The 18904-nt window shown below is 42.7% G+C and overlaps 1 long non-coding RNA gene across 1 annotated transcript in view; it reads left to right on the plus strand.

Moving 5' to 3' along the window:
* LOC112403867 (uncharacterized) overlaps positions 1 to 5941 on the plus strand; it is an 18540-nt gene extending 12599 nt beyond the window's left edge. Inside the window, exon 4 of the long non-coding RNA XR_003003997.1 lies at positions 5809 to 5941. This is a non-coding gene — a long non-coding RNA (uncharacterized LOC112403867). The remainder of the gene's footprint in view (positions 1 to 5808) is intronic.
* Positions 5942 to 18904: the final 12963 nt, after the last annotated feature.

Consider the following 18904-nt stretch of genomic DNA (forward strand, 5'->3'; position numbering starts at 1 on the left):
ACTGGTGTCAGGTGATATCTCATTGTAGTTTTGATTTGCATTTCTCTAATGATTAGTGATGTTGAGCATCCTTTCATGTGTTTGTTGGTAATCTGTATCTCTTCTTTGGAGAAATTTCTATTTTGGTCTTCTGCCCATTTTTGGATTGGGTTGTGTCTTTTTTTGATATTGAGCTGCATGAGCTGCCTGTAAATTTTGGAGATTAATCCTTTGTCAGTTGCTTCATTTGCAAATATTTTCTCCCATACTGAGGGTACTCTCCTTCAGTTTGTTAATATGGTTTATCACATTGATTGATTTGCATATATTGAAGAATCCTTGCATTCCTGGGATAAACCCCACTTGATCATGGTGTATGATCCTTTTAATGTGCTGTTGGAATCTGTTTGCTAGTATTTGGTTGAGGATTTTTGCATCTATTTTCATCAGTGATATCGGCCTGTAGTTTTATTTCTTTGTGACATCTTTGTCTGGTTTTGGTGTCAGGGTGATGGTGGCCTCGTAGAAAGTGTTTGGGAGTGTTCCTCCCTCTGCTATATTTTGGAAGAGTTTGAGAAGGATAGGTGTTAGCTCTTCTCTAAATGTTTGATAGAATTCGCCTGTGAAGCCATCTGGTCCTGGGCTTTTATTTGTTGGAAGATTTTTAATCATAGTCTCAATTTCATTACTTGTGATTGGTCTGTTTATATTTTCTATTTCTTCCTGGTTCAGTCTCAGAGGTTGTGCTTTTCTAAGAATTTGTCCATTTCTTCCAGTTGTCCATTTTATTGGCATATAGTTGCTTGTAGCAATCTCTCATGATCCTTTGTATTTCTGCAGTGTCAGTTGTTACTTCTCCTTTTTCATCTCTAATTCTATTGATTTGAGTCTTCTCCCTTTTTTTCTTGATGAATCTGGCTAACAGTTTATCAATTTTGTTTATCTTCTCAAAAAAACGCTTTTAGTTTTATTGATCTTTGCTTTTGTTTCCCTCATTTCTTTTTCATTTATTTCTGATCTGATCTTTATGATTTCTTTCCTTCTGCTAACTTTGGGGTTTCTTTGTTCTTCTTTCTTTAATTGCTTTAGGTGTAAGGTTAGGTTGTTTATTTAGGATGTTTCTTGTTTCTTGAGGTAGGATTGTATTGCTATAAACTTCCCTCTTACAAATGCTTTTGCTACATCCCATAGGTCTTGCATCATCATGTTTTCATTGTCATTTGTTTCTTGGTGTTTTTTGATTTCCTCTTTGATTTCTTCAGTGATCTCTTGGTTATTTAGTAGTGTATTGTTTAGCCTGCATGTGTTTGTATTTTATACAGATTTTTTCCTGTAATTGATATCTAGTCTCATAGCGTTGTGGTCAGAAAAGATACTTGATACAATTTCAATTTTCTTAAATTTACCAAGGCTTGATTTGTGACCCAAGAAATAATCTATCCTGGAGAATGTTCCATGAGCACTTGAGAAAAAAGTGTATTCTGTTTTTTTTTGGATGAAACGTCCTATAAATATCAATTAATTCCTTCTGGTCTGATGTGTCCTTTAAAGCTTGTGTTTCCTTATTTATTTTCATTTTGAATGATCTGTCCATTGGTGAAAGTGGGATGTTAAAGTCCCCTACTATGATTGTGTTACTGTCAATTTCCCCTTTTATGGTTGTTAGCATTTGCCTTACGTATTGAGGTGCTCCTGTGTTGGGTGCATAATTACTTACAATTGTTATATCTTCTTCTTGGATTGATCCCTTGATCATTAGGTAGTTTCCTTCTTTGTCTCTTGTAAGAGTTTTTATTTTAAAGTCTATTTTGTCTGATATGAGAATTGCTACTCCAGCTTTCTTTTGATTTCCGTTTGCATGGACTATCTTTTTACATCCCCTCACTTTCAGTCTGTATGTGTCCCTAGGTGTGAAGTGGGTCTCTTGTAGACAGCATATATACGGGTCTTGTTCTTGTTTCCATTCAGCCAGTCTATGTCTTTTGGTTGGAGCATTTAATCCATTTACATTTAAGGTAGTTATCGATATGTATGTTCCTATTCCCATTTTCTTAATTGTTTTGGGTTTGTTATTGTAGGTCTTTTCCTTCTCTTGTGTTTCCTGTCTAGAGAAGTTCCTTTAGCATTTGTTGTAGAGCTGGTTTGGTGGTGCTGAATTCTCTTAGCTTTTGCTTATCTGTAAAGGTTTTCATTCCTCTGTCAAATCTGAATGAGATCCTTAATGGGTAGAGTAATCTTGGTTGTAGGTTTTTCCCTTTCATCACTTTAAATATGTCCTGCCACTCCCTTCTGGCTTGCAGAGTTTCTGCTGAAAGGTCAGCTGTTAACCTTATGGGGATTCCCTTGTATGTTATTTGTTGTTTTTCCCTTGCTGCTTTTAATATTTTTTCTTTGTATTTAATTTTTGATAATTTGATTAATATGTATCTTGGCGTGTTTCTCCTTGTATTTATCCTGTACGGGACTGTCTATGCTTCCTGGACTTGACTGACTATTTCCTTTCCCATATTAGGGAAGTTTTCAACTATAATCTCTTCAGATATTTTCTCAGACCCTTTCTTTTTCTCTTCTTCTGGAACCCCTATAATTCAAATGCTGGTGCATTTAATGTTGTCCCAGAGGTCTCTGAGACTGTCCTCAATTCTCTTCATTCTTTTCTCTTTATTCTGCTCTGTGGTAGTTGTTTCCACTATTTTATCTTCCAGATCACTTATCTGTTCTTCTGCCTCAGTTATTCTGCTGTTGATTCCTTCTAGATAATTTTTATTTTCATTTATTGTGTTGTTCATCATTGTTTATTTGCTCTTTAGTTCTTCTAGGTACTTGTTAAACGTTTCTTGTATTTTCTCCATTCTACTTCCAAGATTTTGGATCATGTTTACTATCATTACTGTGAATTCTTTTTCAGGTAGACTGCCTATTTCCTCTTCATTTGTTTGGTCTGGTGAGTTTTTACCTTGCTCCTTCATCTGCTGTGTGTTTCTCTGTTTTCTCATTTTGCTTAACTTACTGTGTTTGGCGTCTCCTTTTCCCAGGCTGCAAGTTTGTAGCTCCTGTTGTTTTTGGTGTCTGCTCCCCGTGGCTAAGGTTGGTTCAGTGGGTTGTGTAGGGCTTCCTGGTGGAGGGGACTGGTGCCTGTGTTCTGGTGGATGAGGCTGGATCTTGTCTTTGTGATGAAATGGAGATCTCTGGAAGAGCTTTTGCTGTTTGATATTATATGGAGCCGGGAGGTCTCTAGTGGACCAATGTCCTGAACTCAGGTCTCCCACCTGAGAGACACAGGCCTGACTCCTAGCCAGAGCAGCAAGACCCTGTCAGCCACATGGCTCAGAAGAAAAGGGAGATAAGAAAAAAGAAGAAAGAAAGCAGAAAGAGAGAAAGAGAGAGAAAGGAAGGAAGAAAGAAAGAGAAAGAAAGAATAAAATTAAGTTACTAAAATAAAAAAATTTTTTAATTATTGAAAATAAAAAAAATTAAAAGTAATTTAAAAGAGAAAAAGAAAGAAAGAAGAGAGCAACCAAACCAAAAAACAGATCCACTAATGATAACACATGCTAAAAACTATACTAAAAAAACCAGAAACAAACAAACAAAAAAGCGGACAGACAAAACCCTAGGACAAATGGTATAAGCAAACCTATACAGACAAAATAACACAAAGAAGCATACACATACACACTCACAAAAAGAGAAAAAGGAAAAAGAAATATATCTATATATATAAAAAAAGGAAGAGAGCAACCAAATCAATAAACAAATCTACCAATGATAATAAACTCTAAATACTAAACTAAGATAGACATAAAACCAGAAACAAATTAGATGCAGAAAGCAAACCCCAAGTCTACAGTTGCTCCCAAAGTCCACCGCCTCGAGTTTGGGATGATTTGTTGTCTATTCAGGTATTCCACAGATACAGTGTACATCAAGTTGATTGTGGAGATTTAATCCACTCCTCCTGAGGCTGCTGGGAGAGATTTCCCTTTCTTTTCTTTGTTCGCACAGCTCCCGGGGTTCAGCTTTGGATTTGGACCTGCCTCTGTGTGTAGGTCGCCTGAGGGCATCTGTTCTTCGCTCAGACAGGACGGGGTTAGAGTAGCACCTGATTCAGGGGCTCTGGCTTACTCAGGCCGCGGGGAGGGCGGGGTATGGAATGTAGGGAGAGCCTGCGGCAGCAGAGGCTGGCATGACATTGCACCAGCCTGAGACGTGCTGTATGTTCTCCTGGGGAAGTTGCCCCTGGGTAATGGGACCCTGGCAGTGGCGGGCTGCACAGGCTCCCCGGAGGGGAGGTGTGGATAGTGCCCTGTGCTTGCACACAAGCTTCTTGGTGGCTGCAGCAGCAGCAGCCTTAGCATTTCGTGTCCGTCTCTGGGGTCCGCGCTGATAGCCACGGGTTGCGCCCCTCTCTGGAGCCTGTTTAGGTGGTGCTCTGCTACCCTCTCCTCGCGTACCCTGAAACAATGGTCTCTTGCCTCTTAGTCAGGTCCAGACTTTTTCCCGGACTCCCTCCCGGCCAGCTGTGGCGCACTAGCCTCCTTCAGGCTATGTTCACGCTGCCAACCCCAGTCCTCTCCCTGGGATCCGACCTCCGAAGCCTGAGCCTCAGCTCCCAGCCCCTGCCTGCCCCGGCGGGGGAACAGACAAGCCTCTCAGGCTGTTGAGTGCTGGTTGGCACGAATACTCTGTGCGGGAATCTCTCCACTTTGCCCTCTGCACCCCTGTTGCTGCGCTGTCCTCTGGCTCCAATGCTTCCCCGCTGCCACCCCCCATCTCTGCCAGTGAAGGGGATTCCTAGCGTGTGGAAACTTTTCCTCCTTCATGGTTCCCTCCCAGAGGTGCAGGTCCCATCCCTATTCTTTTGTCTCTTTCTTTTTTCTTTTGCCCTATCCAGATACATGGGGAGTTTCTTGTCTTTTGGGAAGTCTGAGGTCTTCTGCCAGCAGTCAGTAGGTGTTCTTTAGGAGTTGTTCCACATGTAGATGTATTTCTGATGTATTTGTGGGGAGGAAGGTGATCTCTACATCTCCTCTGCCATCTTGAAATTCTGTCTGAGAAATTTATGTCTTGGAGTACTTTGTAATGAAACATGAAATTTTCTGTCGATGTTTCCTTTAAAATGTCAAAAAACCTAAATACAAATACTTTGTGTGTTGATGTTTGGCTGTATTTAAGCCATGATAATGATTATTACTTTGGATATAAACACTATCAAATTTTCATTGGGTGAGTTCTTTTTAAATTAATGTTGAGTTATGTTCTGTTTATTATCCTGTTTGCTTATGTTTCCTGCCATTTTCCATTTGTCTGTTTGAATCCTCTTTTTTAATAGTGAGTTAGCAACTGATAATGTGTACTGATTTCAGTTTTGCTTCTAATTTACATTTTTATCTCTTTGGTTGATGTATTTGGCTTAATCATTTCATTTTTATAAGCAGCTGTACAATTTGTTAATTTAGCTAGATGATTAAATTTGGCTTTTAAAGAAAGTTTGTTTTAGAAAATGGTCCCTGAAGTAAATTAGCATTTGGTATTTCCAGCGTGTCAAAGGGGCTGGTCTCTTGAAGATAACTAGACATGTAACTCTAAAATTTAAAAGTGGTATTATAATTTTGAAACCTCTGAATATATAGATCTGTATTATCCAGTAGGTGGTGCAAATCGACTCCATTTCAAATGGAAATGTAATTTTAAATTGTGATGTAACTATTTTCACTGTAAAAATAATATTTCAACATGTTTTCTAACTGAAAAATTGTTTTCCTCTATTTCTAAAGGAAGCTTGATTTACTGTCTCCGTGCTCATTTTTCTTGTGTTTTATTCCACAGGTACCATTATGGTGATGATCACTGTGACAGGGGAGCTGAGAGGGAAAATTGCGGGGGGAGCTGCAAAAACCAGGGAGACCTGTTAAAAATTATAATACAAGAGAAATTTGGGAAACACTCCTGTTTACCACGGCAACAGAAAGAATAAAATACCTAGGAATAAACCTACCTAAGGAGACAAAAGACCTAGAAAACTATAAAACACTGATGAAAGAAATTAAAGATGATACAGATGGAGAGATATACCACGTTCTTGGATTGGAAGAATTAACATTGTGAAAGTGACTATACTACCCAAAGCAATCTGCAGGTTCAATGCAATCCCTATCAAACTACCAATGGCAGTTTTCACAGAATTAGAACAAAAAAATTTACAATTCATGTGGAAACACAAAAGACCCCGAATAGCCAAAGCAGTCTTGAGAAAGAAAAACGGAGCTGGAGGAATCAGGCTTCCCGACTTCAGACACTACTACAGAGCTACGGTAATCAAGACAGTATGGTACTGGCACAAAAACAGAAATATCGATCAGTGGAACAGGATAGAAAGCCCAGAGATAAACCCACGCACATATGGTCACCTTATCTTTGATAAAGGAGGCAAGAATATACAATGGAGAAAAGACAGCCTCTTCAATAAGTGGTGCTGGGAAAACTGGACAGCTACATATAAAAGAATGAAATTAGAACACTCCCTAACACCATAAACAAAAATAAACTCAAAATGGATTAAAGACCTAAATGTAAGACCAGACACTATAAAACTCTTAGAGGAAAACATAGGCAGAACACTCTATCACATAAATTGCAGCAAGATCCTTTTTGACCCACCTCCTAGAGAAATGGAAATAAAAACAAAAATAAACAAATGGGACCTAATGAAACTTAAAAGGTATTGCATAGCAAAGGAAACCATAAACAAGACGAAAAGACAACCCTCAGTATGGGAGAAAATATTTGCAAATGAAGCAACTGACAAAGGATTAATCTCCAAATTTTACAAGCAGCTCATGCAGCTCAATATCAAAAAAACAAACAACCCAATCCAAAAATGGGCAGAAGACCTAAATAGACATTTCTCCAAAGAAGATATACAGATTGCCAACAAACACGTGAGAGGATGCTCAACATCACTAATCATTAGAGAAATGCAAATGAAAAGTACAATGAGGTATCACTTCACACCAGTCAGAATAGCCATCATCAAAAAATCTACAAAGAATAAATGCTGGAGAGGGTGTTGAGAAAGGGGAACCCTCTTGCACTGTTGGTGGGAATGTATATTGATACAGCCCCTATGGAGAACAACAGTATGGAGGTTCCTTAAAAAACTAAAAATAGAACTACCATACGACCCAGCAATCCCACTACTGAGCATATACCCTGAGAAAACCATAATTCAAAAAGAGTTGTGTACCACATTGTTCCTTGCAGCTCTAATTACAATAGCCAGGACATGGAAGCAACCTAAGTGTCGATCGACAGATGACTGGATAAAGAAGATGTGGCACATATATACAATGGAATATTACCCAGCCATAAAAAGAAACGAAATTGAGTTATTTGTAGTGAGGTGAATGGAGCTAGAGTCTGTCATACAGAGTGAAGTAAGTCAGAAAGAGAAAAACAAATACCGTATGCTACCACATATATATGGAATCTAAAAAAATAATGGTTCCGAAGAACCTAGGTGCAGGACAGGAATAAAGATGCAGACGTAGAGAGTGGACTTGAGGACACAGGGATGGGGAAGGGTAAGCTGGGACAAAGTGAGAAAGTGGCATGGACATATATACACTACCAAATATAAAGTAGATAGCTAGTGGGAAGCAGCCACATAGCGCAGGGAGATCAGCTTGGTGCCTTGTGACCACCTAGAGGGATGGGATAGGGAGGGTGGCAGGGAGACGCAAGAGTGAGGAGATATGGGGATATATGTATATGTATAGCTGATTCACTTTGTTATAAAGCAGAAACTAACACACCATTGTAAAGCAATTATACTCCAATAAAGATGTTTTAAAAAATTATAATACAAAGACAAGTCATTTGCTTCTGTGCTTCAGTTCCATAATAAAATGAGCATAATGTCAGTATCAGTGTTATTGCAGTAGCTTTTATGCCCACATGATGAACTGAATGCCATATTTCATCTTTTGTAGAAATTGGGGGTGTTCCACTCCCAGGAATCTGATATTCTCACACTAGCACATAAAATATGTATACAAGCATATTTTTTAAAGTAATTTTTTACTTGTGTCACGGTAATACACATGCATTAAAGGCAGCAAAGTAGAATGATTAAGAGCAGGGATTCTGGAGTCAGCCTGCCTGGGCTGGAGCCCTCTCCACCTCCCTCGATCTGTTTTCTTCCTTTCAAAATGTGGAACAGTCACCTACCTTGTGGTGGTATGAGAATTAAATGAGCATGTACAGAAAGTATTTAAAGCAGGCCTGTAGGAATGTGAACACTGTACCTTTTAAAGTCAAACAGTGCAAAAAGGGCTGTAATAAAAAGGAGCAGTCTCTGGCCACGTTCCTCCCGTCTCCCCATATCACTTCCAGGTAAGTGCTCACAACTCCCAGCTGTTGCTTGTGTTGGTTACCACTGTAACTCCAAATATTATTCTTACACAAATATTTCTTTTAATCCATTTTTAAGTGTGCAGTTCAGTGGCGTTAAGCACATCCACAATGTTGTGGGACCATCACCACCATCCAACTCCACAGCTTTTTTACCTTCCCAAACAGAAACTCTGTGCCCATTAAACAATAGCTCTCCACTCCCCCATCCCCTCAGCCCCTCATAACCTCTATTTTCTGTCTCTATGAATTTGCCTATTCTAGGTATCTCATAGAAGTGGAACCACAATATTTGTCCTTTTGTGACCAGCTTATCTCACCGAGCATAAAGTCTTCAGAACTCATCCATGTTGCAGCAGGTGTCAGAGCTTCCTTCCTTCTTAAGGTTGAGTAATATTCCATTGTACGTATATGCCACATTTTGTTTATGCATTCATCTGCCTGTGAATTTAGGTTGTTTCCACCTTTGGGCTGCTGCAAATGCTGCTATGAACATGGATATCCAAATATCTGTCTGAGCCTCTCTGCTCCGTTGTTTGGGATGGCTTTTTCTTTTTCTTTTTTTTTTTTTTTTTGCGGTATGCGGGCCTCTCATTGCTGTGGCCTCTCCCATTGCGGAGCACAGGCTCCGGACACGCAGGCTCAGCGGCCATGGCTCACAGGCCCAGCCTCTCTGCGGCATGTGGGATCTTCCCGGACTGGGGCATGAATCCGTGTCCCCTGCATCAGCAGGCAGACTCCCAACCACTGCGCCACCAGGGAAGCCCTGGATGGCTCTTTCTTGATTAATCATTTTTTAACATCTTTTAATTTCCAGACATGTTAAATCAGACATGTGAGGACTTAATTACAACAACTCCCTACTTTTCTACACACTCCCCACCCCCACCCTCGAATAGTTTTGGTTAAATAAACAGCCAGTGTTTTGTCTGTTGTAACTTTACAAATGTTGTCAGCTGCTGAGCCAGACGTGCTCTAGTCCCTTGTCTATTTTCCGGAATACTTTTTTTTTTTTTTCTGGAGTTAACAGTGACATCAACTTTACATTTGCTCAGTTTTCTATGTACTATCATCACTACATTTTCCTTAATGCCCTGCTACGTGTTTACTGATAACAAGCTCCACTGGGGCAGGCATAAGGTTCTTTTTTGTTTTGTTTTGTTTTTCTTCTTTTTGCAGAAGCCCAATATCCTCCTGCTCCAGTCTGGAGTGGATGTTTCTTTGCACCACTGCATCTTGTGTCTTCCCTTCTTTCTCCTGCTATTTCCCGCATCCCATCTGTGTAGTTCGAAGCACATATTTCAATAGTTTCCTGAGAAAATTTACATGGGATATAAAAGTGTTGAGTTCTTGCATGTGGTAAAAATATATTTGTTTTACCCTTACTATTTGGGAAGATAGTTTGGCTGGGAATAGAAACCTGAATTGAAAAGTCATTCAGAATAAGGCACCCTTGTTATTGGTTTTAGCTTTCAGTGCTGCTGCTGAGAAGTGGTTATGCTACTTGGATTCCTTTTTTTTTTTTTTTTTCTGTTTTATTTTGAAAAATTTCAAGCCTACTATTAAAAAAACCTTAAGAACAGAACAACAAACACCTGAATACTCCACACCTAGCCTCATTATTATTAACGTTTTGCCACATCAGCTTCCTCTGATTTTGTCTTTTTCTCTCCTGGTCAGTTGGTCTATCATCCATCCATCCACTTATATTTCTCTCTCTCTATGCATATATTCACATATATATCTATGTGAGTATAATTTCCTTTGTTGAATATTTGGAAGGTACAGGTATTGTGATGCCTCCATCCTAAATACTTCAGCATAGCTCTTCTCAGAACAAGGACATTCACCTATGTTTGCATAATATTATTATCATAAAATAAAATCCAATATAGAGTCTGTATTTGAATTCCCCAATGGTCTCATGTCATCCTTTATAGCTGCCTTTCTTCTTTTGCTGATCCAGGATCAAAGTGCGGCTGTCACATCACACGTGTTCATTGTAATGGACTCTGTCTGTGCCCCGCCCCTGTCTGGAGACCATTCAGTGTGCTCCGGCCAACTTGTGGCTGCCAGAAGTTGCGTCCCTGTGCCTAAGGGCTTTTCTCCAGATTAACTGTGATTATTAGCCTTTCACTCAATTGCCCATTTTTAGTCCTGTGCTCCTTCACCTCCATGTCTCATGTCTCACCTGTGAAGGCTCTCAGGTTCATTTTATCTGGAGGATAAGCCTCTGCTCGCCTGCTGGTGATGTCAGAGTGGAGATGGGAGGAATAGTTGCTTGGCTACAGAGGGTGGGAAAGGAGTGAGGGTTTAACCTTCTGTCTACAAATTTTCAACCAATCCTCTGTTTTCAGCCCCTGACTTGCCCTGCCCCCACTTTCCACACTATTTGTGTCTCCCAGTTCTGTGTGTGTCACCTGGCTAACTTCCTAGTGGCACCTGAGATGTAGCTGCTGCTCTTTGCTGCATCCGCTACTGTTTTTCCACCTGCTTTGTATATTCCAAAAAAAATCTGCTGAATCCTTCTTTCCTTATTGTCTCTTCTTTAGTGCTCTTCGCTCTTGTGGGTCTACACCTTTGAAAAATTCCTTTATTGGAGGGATTCCAGAAGGAGAGGAAATAGAAGCATGTGGTAAATTGGCCATGTTGACCCAGAAATTTGTCTGTAGCATATTTTTAGTAGAAAAAACCTGTCATTTATTCAGGAGTATTAAGCACCTGCCGTGTACCAGGATGTGGGGGTGAGAGCAAAACCAAAGGTAATTCCTGGGTTTATGAAGCTAGTAGAACACATGACATATTACAAACTGTGATGGGAGCTTTGAAGGAAGGTTCAGGTTTCTACACTTACCTGGGCGAACCGACTTGGTCTAGAGGGCGTGATGTTTAAGATCTGAAGGATGAATAGGAGTCAGGGAGATGAAGGGGTAAAGGTGGGCATGGGGCAGAGCAGTGTACTAAGGTCAATGGGAGCAGGTGGAGGTCTGTGGAGGGAATGCAGAAAGGGAGGGGAAGATGGTGCGAGATGCAGCCAGAGGCACGGGCAGGGGCCAGAGCGGCCAGGGGTCTCTGGATCCAGGAAAGACTGTCTTTGTGCTCAGCGTAGTGGAGACCTCTGAAGGGGCTTTAAGAGTTGACATGGTTTGATTTACATTTTCAAAGCCCACGGGGTGCAGGATGGCTTGGTGAGGAGGGCGGTGTGGATGTGGGGATTCCTGGAGGGAGGCAGCCACCCAGTTGAGAAGTAGTGTGACTTAAACCAGGGTGTTGGAAGCAGAGTTCAAGAGAGGTGGGTGGATTAGAGAGATATGCCAAGACTCGGGGATGGCTTGGATTTGGGGAGTGGAAGAAAGGACAGTACGAGGATGACACCCAAGCCTTTGGTGTGTGGAACTGGATGGATGGTGGTGCCATTCACAGAGGCCAGAAGCTCTGCAATACAACTAGATGTTAGATCTATCAGAAACAACTGAATTGTCCAGCAATAGAACAAGCAAATGGATTGTCACAGAGGCAGAGTTGGAGCAGCTATGGCTTCAACCAACGGGAAGCCAGAAAGTTGAGCAGACTAAGGAGAAAGAATGCGGGTAGTGATTATAGAAGATAGGGTCAGGGTCAATGTCAAAGAACTGGTGATCAATGAAAGAGCCTCTCAACCAATCCCAATCCCAGTTTTTAGAGGACAGGATTAGAGAAGGGGGCTCAGAAGGAAAATTCAAGGATGTTGGGTAAGTTGCTCCTTTTATCTTTTTTTTTTTTTGATTGGGGTATAGTCGCTTTACAATGTTGTGTTAGTTTCTGCTGTACAATGAAGTGAATCAGCTATATGTATCCATATATCCCCTCCCCCTTGGACCTGCCTCCCCCCCCCATCTCACTCATCTAGGTTATCACAGAGCACCCAGCTGAGCTCCCTGTGCTATACAGCAGGTTCCCGCTAGCTACTTGTTTTACACACGGCAGTGTATATATGTCAATCCCAATTTCCCAATTCATCCCACCCTCCTTTCTCCTCTGCCCTGTGTCCACACATCCGTTCTCTACATCTGCGTCTCTATTCCTGCTCTGAAAATAGGTTCATCTGTACCATTTTTCTAGATTCCACATGTAAGTCTCTCCTTTTAAAATGTGATGTCTCCATTTCCGAGGGAAGTTGGTCATCCCAGATGGCCACAAGGAAGAGATGGCTTGGCCTCCAACACTGAATTATTCAGGTGGGTTGTACCTGATGCCACTTGTCTGGAATGGGGGGGGCAGGCTAGGCAGAGCCAAGCAGCCTCTACACAAAGAGGGGCAGTGGGCTTCAGTCAGATGCAGGGAGGGGCTGTGCTCTGAGCAGGTATTGAGATGCCTCTCTGCTTCAGCCCTCGCAGGCTCTCAGCTCCAGCTCCAACTTCAGCCCCATCCTGTACCACCTTCTGTCCGCCAGGGTTCAGCGGGAAACAGAGCTCGCTCCAGACGGTTTAGTGAAAATGTATTAATGAAGGCATCACTCATGAACCCACGTGGGACTACAAGCCTTCGTCCCTACCACCAGGGGACCAAAGGCATAAAGGAGGGAGTGGTGTTCTGGAGCTCAGTGAAGACTGGAACCAGGGCAGAGATGGAAGGAAAATAGAGGTTACCAGGGAAATTATGCCAGAACAGGAAGGAAGTAGGGAAGAGATATCCCAGGTTTTCCCACCTTTCTCTTCTCCCGCGTCCTATCACTCAAACCTGCCAGAAAGCCAGAAGGCAAAGGAGCCCAGGTGATGCTGTTGGCAGGGTCAGCCCTCTGGACAAGTCAGACAAGGATGGAGAATGGACCAGGGAAGGGGGCAGGTGGAGAACCCCTACCCACATCCCATCCTGAACTGCCGGCAAAGCCGCCCGTGCTCTGCAGTGGCCACAGTCCACACAGCTGCTGCTGGGAGATGCCTCCCTCTGAGGGTAACCTCAGCTTGGGACCTGCCCAGACCTCAACGTGCGCCCCAGATCTGGCAGGGAGGCTCGCATACACCCACACTCAGAATGAGCACGGAAACTTCTCCCAAGGCCAAATGGAAATGGCTTTTGGACTACCCACCATTTGGCTGGATTATCTGCACCATTGCCTCCGTCCATTACTGAGGAGAGCCAGGAGGGTCTGGACTGTCCTTGGAGTTCCAGGATGACCTTGTGGAGAGCTGATTACAGTCTGTGTGCGGAAAAAGAAGATGTCTGACTGTCATTTTTTCCCTCTCTCTGGTTCAGTGAAGCTTGATCTTTGGCCTGTGGCTAGATCCCATATTGAAGAGCCTGTCACTGCTGGTGATTTTGCTTGGAAGACCTCAATTCAGACTGAAGCAAGCCTTTCCATTAGCAAAGCTGTACAGAATCCATATTTGCCTTTGAGACAGGCTCCCCGTGTGGTGCTTGGGGGGCCCCTTCTGCACAGCACTGTTCCTCGCCCTCAACCCACTCACATGCCACCTGGCTGCACCCCACTACCTCCAAGTCATAAGAAGAACAGATGCCAGCTGCAGGGGGTCTCATGTCTGAACCAGGAAGAGAATGAGAGGCAGAATCCAAGGTCAGGGCCTGGGAGAATCCTGGAGAAGCCATCTTTGAGAATTAGGATGTCTTCTTGGTGGGCTTTTCTGGTTGGCCCGGAGAGCATCTACCTCTGCCACAGCCTCCTTTACATCCCAAAGCCCCGACTCTATGGAGAGGCCTCAGAACGGGTCCTTAGCTCTGGTCCTGCCCATCTCTGATTTCCTAGGCCCCCTCCTCCTTCTGCCCTCACCGCCACTGAGTTCCCATGGGCCTCTTGACAAAATTCATGCACTTTGGGGGACCAGTAACATATAGTCAAAAGAGCTAACATTTATTTCCACCTAACTGTGTGTCAGGCACTTTTTTGTGTGCATTTGACCTGTATCAACAGCTTCAATCCTTACAATAACCCAAAGCGGTAGGTACTATGTTACAGGTGGTAAAACTGATGCACAAAGAGATTAAGTAACTCGCTCAAGGTCGCACACCAAGTGGCGGTGCTGGGCTGCAAGCGTCCCATGCTGCGTTCTCACCCACCGGCCAGCACTGCCTCCAGACGCCATCCCTGCGTGGGATTCCCCAGGGTTTTTGCCAGTGCTTATACATTTCTAAATGTTGGAAGTTTTGTCCTGCAGAGAAATATTGAGAATATTGAGGAATATTGAGGTACTAGCATTCAGGTGGCTTTTACTTCACTGTACAACTTAGAGAACACACAACAGATAATTCAAGATACACTTTTAAAAACTCTGTTTTCCTCCACTGGATTGGGTTAGAACAGAGGTTGGCAATTTTTTCAGACCGAAGAGTCCAACTGCACTAAAATCCAGAAAGCATGGTCAACAAAGATGCAGGATGAAAATGCCTATTTTGTTTAACAGAGAAATATGTTACTTTAAATGATATTGATTAATAATGGAATGAATTAAATATGGAAGTTATCACCTCTGGTCCTTAGGACTGAGCCTTGGCCTTGATCACTTGGCCAGTGCCCTTGGGGCCTGCCTTAACCCCCTGTCAGGTGGAAGTCTGTCAGGTGATATATTAACCATAAAAATTAACACTTGTATCAAAGAAATCATGGCAAAAGCTTTTCAGTAGTGGAGAGGAGGGGTATCCCAAATTGGCCTGATCTACCGTTTTGGGGTCTGATTCCTGAGGATGTGAAGCACTGACAGTTCCAGATTGTATTCAGAAGAGCCCGTGAAGACGTTTGAGCATGTCTTAGCATTCCTGCTTAAAGACCTCAGCAGCTAGAGAGCTTCCAGAGCTACTGCTGGAACTTGGAACTGCATTATTCCTCACTGTTTGACTTCAAGGTCTTACTCTTAAAAGTCTGGGTTAAGGCCAAGGGTCAGGCTGCTGCTGACTTTAAGCTTTATATGATTTTACTTTCCATAATGCAAAGCTTATTAAGGTGGATTCCACTAGAGCTGACGGGGGAACTTTGCCTGCCACCAGGGTGGAATGAAATGCTTCTTTGGAAGTGTGGACGCATTCCTCATTCAGGCCGTGCGCCCTCTAGAGTATGAACCACTGATAATTGACCATGGTACCTTCAGCACCTAATGCAATGTGGAGGATTGCCTGTAAAACACTTTCCTGGAACACGTGTAAATTCATGATTTGACCATAGTCAGTCTAGCCCTCTCTGCTCTAAGCAGACATCACGGATTCTGTATACTTTATAGCTTAATTTACCTGCCCTTCTCCTTGTCCAGGCCTGAACTGCAAGACATTGATCATGCATTACTTGCTTTGCTATACCTTCTTTTTAAATTCTTTTAGCTTTATTTCCTACCACAATAACAATGCGTGCTCATCATGGAAATTTGGAAAAGCTCAATGAAGGAAAAAAAGAAATTCAATTAATTCTAAAATTTTAGTGTAACTTTCCACTTTCCATGAATATGTATGTACATTTTTACAAAAGAGGATCATCCTGTAGAAGTATTTACCTTTCTTTTTGACTGTACAATGCAATGTAAACACTTTTCTGTTGTCATTCTTCTATGTTTTTCATGACTGCATTGGGTTCGACTCTATGTTTCAATTTTTTTTTTCTCTAACAAATAGTATAATGAGTGCACTTCGGGCTACATCTTTGTGCAAACATGTGGGTATTTTCTTGTGGTACATTTTCAGAAGTAAAATGACTGGATCATAAGCATGGATGTTTTTAAGGCTTTTGGAGAGCTGTTGCAACAAAATCACTCTTTGCTGTCAGTGCTGGCAGCGCCACTGGACAGGGTCTAAAGTGCTCCCGACTGCCCAGTGGGGTATGTGTTACCAAGAGGTGACCTTTGTAGATGCGACTTTCTGCTTCAGTGGTCCTTTGTTCCTTAGAGATGAACTGGTCTTTAAGGGTTCGATGCTTCCCGTGGCTTTTTGTTCAAATGTCTCTTTTAAAATTGATGTTGAATGCAACCTCCAACTGGAGATCATGTACTGTCTGTTGCTCAATCACTCAGCTTCCATTCTTGTGGATTTCCCACTGAACCAACCTCATTGATTTCTCCTTAAGGATGGCCTGTAGGTAAGGGCTCTCTTACCTGAGAGTACAACCTTCTCTCTAGAGGCCAACTTTGTGAGGGCTTTGCCATGTGGAACCATTCTACCTACAGGGTTTATTTTGCCTTAGACAATGCCCTGCTCTCCAGGATTGGCCGTGGGGATCTTCCTGGGAAGTGAGTTGAGGTGTTTCAGCACGGCAGTTTTTTAAAACTGGGGTCTGACTGTTCTCTGCGGCCTTTTCGGATGCCAGCAACAGTTGGCCACAGTAGGAGATGCTCACTGGAATGTTCCCGGGCTGTCCGTGCACAAGTCACAGTTGCTCTGGCCAATGGGAAATGAGAGCTAATTTGCTCTAAGGGCCCTAATTGGCTGATGGTGCAGTTCCGTGCCTACTATTTTAAGGCTGTGTTTCTGGCCCCAGCTTGGCAGGCTTGCTTGAGACATCTGGCAACAATGATCAGAATGCCTCTTTTTTTCAAGGAGGCTCACCATCGATTCATCTATGGACTCACAAGGAGAGGCTTATTTAGTAGAGCCAACATGTTTCAAAGAAAAGTATATTTTCATTAACTAGCCTCAAAGCAGTAATTACATGTTCAGAGAACTCAGTAAAAATTTATTTCTAAATATTTGGCAGTGAAATGTTGAAGGCAGCGCATGAGTACGTGTGAGTGTGTGTGTGTGTGCGCACACACGTGTCTAACATGTTGCATGTGTTTTAAATAAACCCAGCGTCTAAAAGGAAGCAGGAAATACAATTGTAGACTTTGAAATTTAATTTTTAGCAACAGGATGTGTTTCTAAATACTGCTAATATATCAAAAGGAAAATGTGTGTTTAAAGGCTTTAAAATTGTTATCAAAGCAATTGTAAAGCAAATGAGGTGGCTTTTATTTTTTATTTTTTTACAGTGGTGGTGTCTGAACACTGGAAACCAAATTTCAACCGAGGATCAAAAGCAACGGTGATGTCTTTGCATGAGATGCAGCTGAACTTCGATGCTCCCGCAATCTGATTCACAATTTATAATCACAGTTATCACAGAACCATTAAAAGCCTATTAACTTGAATTCCCACAATTCCTTGAGGGCAAGGGCAAAGAGAGAGCAACGTAACTTTGAATGTAAATGTAACACAAGGTTCGAACGGAGAGAATCTCTTTTAATTGTGCCAGCGGAAGATGTCGTATGGATGCGTCTACCCTAGCAGATGGCTGATGTAAGAATACAACGTGAAGTCTTAGGAGGCTCGGGATGTTATGAAAACGATTTCTCTGTGAAGCGACTGGTAAAGTGTCTGCCCGCCCCAGACCTCTTTCTGGGAGGAGGAAGAGGAGGTGACTTGTTAAAATGTGTTAACTGCACGCTGGGTTGGCTGGACAAACACTATGCGGTGTCTGATCGAATCAGCCTGAAAAGAATCCTCGGCCCCATTCAGTGGGAGCAAAAAAGCCCAGCTACTGTCCAAGCCCTCGTCATGTGAGAAACCTGATTTCATGTTTTTCCACCCTTCAGTGCCTGTGCTGACATTTCCCCTAACAATGCTATTATGTGCTGTACAGCCAGACAGTGCAGTCAGTAAGCTGTCCTGAGACTCCGGATAAAACGGAGAGCTCTTATCTCACTGCAAAACAATTAGAGACCTCGTGCAGCCGTGAGCTGTGTGCATGCCAACATACCAACGATGGTCTGTTCCCCAATTTCTGAGCCCTCCCTGGAGACACACACGCCCGCACATTGGGATGCTTGCTCTAAATGGTCCACGTGCGTGTGCCCCTGGCGAGCTGGACGTGGTCCTTGTCTCGCCTTTGTGAAGGATTATTGGAATCACCTGAGGAAGGAAAGCGCTTTCTCTCTGCCGTCTCCAGCGCTGGTTCTGAAATAACTAATTCTAATCAATCCGTCCTCACCTCATATGAGTTCTTCCTGCAGGAACTGCCCACATTCACTGCCCAGTTTGATCCTGTTCCCACGATGGAGAAAGCAAATGGCTTGGTCCTGAGGGAGCGGGTTATTGACTAGGTACTTAATTAGGCGCACAGCCCCGATGGGGTCGTTCTGCCACCGTCAAAACGACTGGACCATGGCATGGCGGAACCATGAATTTGGTTTACTATCATTTGCCACCGTTGAACCAATGGGGTAGGAATCTAAATGAAACGTTAAGACAACCACACGGCAGCCTGTTTATATAACTGTGCAAAGAAACAGCATGTGTCTCAGGGTCCTCTGGGGGAAAACCTCTACTTCCCTACTTCCGTATCAGGCACGCTGAGGTCGGTGTTATGCCTTCTAGAACGGTTTTAAGCGCCGAAGGGAAGACCTCCTAGGAAAATAGGATATAAACTCTTTTAGCCTCCTACTTGAGTTTCCAAATCTTTAAAAGTCTAAAAGGACAGTGATCCTTGCCCAGGAATTAGGCTGCAATTCTTCTCTGTAGGTACAAGGTCAAATGGGCCCACGGGTGCCCTGAATCCTCTGTC

Source organism: Neophocaena asiaeorientalis, unplaced genomic scaffold (assembly GCF_003031525.2).
Source record: "Neophocaena asiaeorientalis asiaeorientalis breed wild unplaced genomic scaffold, Neophocaena_asiaeorientalis_V1.1 scaffold108, whole genome shotgun sequence".
Lineage (NCBI taxonomy): Eukaryota > Metazoa > Chordata > Mammalia > Artiodactyla > Phocoenidae > Neophocaena > Neophocaena asiaeorientalis.